Here is a 1,958-nt window from a genome sequence, read left to right as displayed (position 1 = left end):
GATCTCCCAGAAGAGGTCTCTGGCAGTTCTTTCATTGATTCATCTGCACCAGCTTCTTTATTACTCTTTAGGACGTTTTGATTGGCTACCTTGAGTAGTAGAGGTGCTTTAGGGTATGGCATTCCTTGTTGCTGCCTCATCATCCGTCCGTAGTTTCGCTGGAAACGCCTTTGTTGAGTCCTGGTCATCTCATCGAAGGGTATTGCTCTTCCTGCGCTGTACTGGAATGAATGCCATACATTTGGCCGGCGAGGTTGCGGCCTAAATGTTCTTCGAACATCTGTTGGTCTGAACTGCCTTTCAAAAGGCGATGTACCTCGCCCTCTACCAGGTTGAATGTTTGGAAAGAAGGCAGGGCGATGAGGATGCTGCCATGTCCCTAGTTTCTCCGTGTCTCCATTTATTTCTCTTTTGCATCTTGCACATAGGACGTTTTCGTCCTTTTCTGGTTCTTTTCCTTTGATTCGTTCGAAGACGCTGGGATGTGGTCTTGGATCTTCTTCTCCGTCATCTATGACTAACTTGAATTTTGGTAACTTGTTCTTGAATCCAGATGTTACCATGTTTACTCCGAGTGGCTGTGGGAAAGGATTCTCGTCCACTGCCATCTTTTTCTTGTCATCGAACGTAATTCGTCCTGACTCAATAGCATCCTGTAATACATGACGGAAAACCAAGCAATTGTTAGTCAGGTGTGACCATGCATTATGCCATTTACAATATTTTTTACCCTTAATTTGTTCAGGGTTTGGCAATTTATGCTTATCGCTCAATCTTATCTGCTTATCCCTATATAATTTGTCGAATATAATGTCAGCTTTGGTCACATCGAACGAGAAGGTTCTAGTCTTTATATTCCCGTCTTTTATGGGCTCATCATCTTTGCCCGACGGTCTAGGTTTGGTCATTATGGGACAAGTATATGTCTCTCCTTTGACCAATTCGGCCAAACATATTTCGGCCTGATCGTACGACTCGTCGTCAATGGTATGAACATTAAAATTTGGGTCTTTGTAATAAGTCCCTTTACTAGAATTTTTCATTTGTTCTTCTTCTCTTATCAGTCGTTCATACCTAATCACGTTCGCACTCAACTGGAAAAGATCAGGGAACTCTTTGTCCTGGAACTTCTTTTTTAAATCAAAGCTCAAGCAGCCTTGAGCGATTTTGACAAATTCTTTTTCGGACAAAGGTACAAAACATTTGCTTCTTGCTGTCTTGAACCTTTGGAGAAAACTTTCTGCCCATTCGTTTGACATTTGATGTAAATTCGCCAAATCGGTCAAAGTGACTTCAGGCTCAGTTTTATAAAACTGAGCGTGAAACAATTGTTCCAATTGTTGCCATGTTTGAACAGAGTTCGCTGGCAAGTTGATGAACCAGGAGAAAGCTACTCCTGTTAACGAACTAGGGAAAAGTATCATTTTATGGTAATCGGTTACATCACCACTTTGCAACGTGAATCGCCCTATGTGTTCTAGCGTAGACACCTCTCCCAGACCAGTAAACAGCGAGAATTCTGGCACTTTGTAACCTCTAGGCCATGGATATGCTTGGTCTACCCAATCAGGATATGGTTTTGTGTACGTCGGCCTAATGACAGGACGCACCCCAAAGGCCATCTGATCTGCACGATTTCCATAATCTGATTACTCAACATGACATTGGGATCATACGGAATTCCTACAGGTTGATTAACCGGTTGATTTGCATGAGGCCTGATGTTTGGTCCTTGATTGGCAACAAAATTACCATAATTAGGGCCATTACCATTAGCCTGGACATCTACCCCCTCGTTACCACGTGGAATATTCTGTCCATTGTTTAGGACATTATCTCTCACGTTTGGATTACCCTCCAAGTTAGGCATACCACTACTACTACTTTGATTTGGTATTGTAGCACCTCCTTGGTTTGAAGTAGAGGGGCCAGAAAGTGGTTCTACCCCTTGACTTGGA

Source organism: Olea europaea, chromosome 1, assembly GCF_002742605.1.
Source record: "Olea europaea var. sylvestris chromosome 1, O_europaea_v1, whole genome shotgun sequence".
Lineage (NCBI taxonomy): Eukaryota > Viridiplantae > Streptophyta > Magnoliopsida > Lamiales > Oleaceae > Olea > Olea europaea.
The sequence above is the reverse complement of the archived record's forward strand: the minus strand, read 5'-3'. Positions refer to the sequence as shown.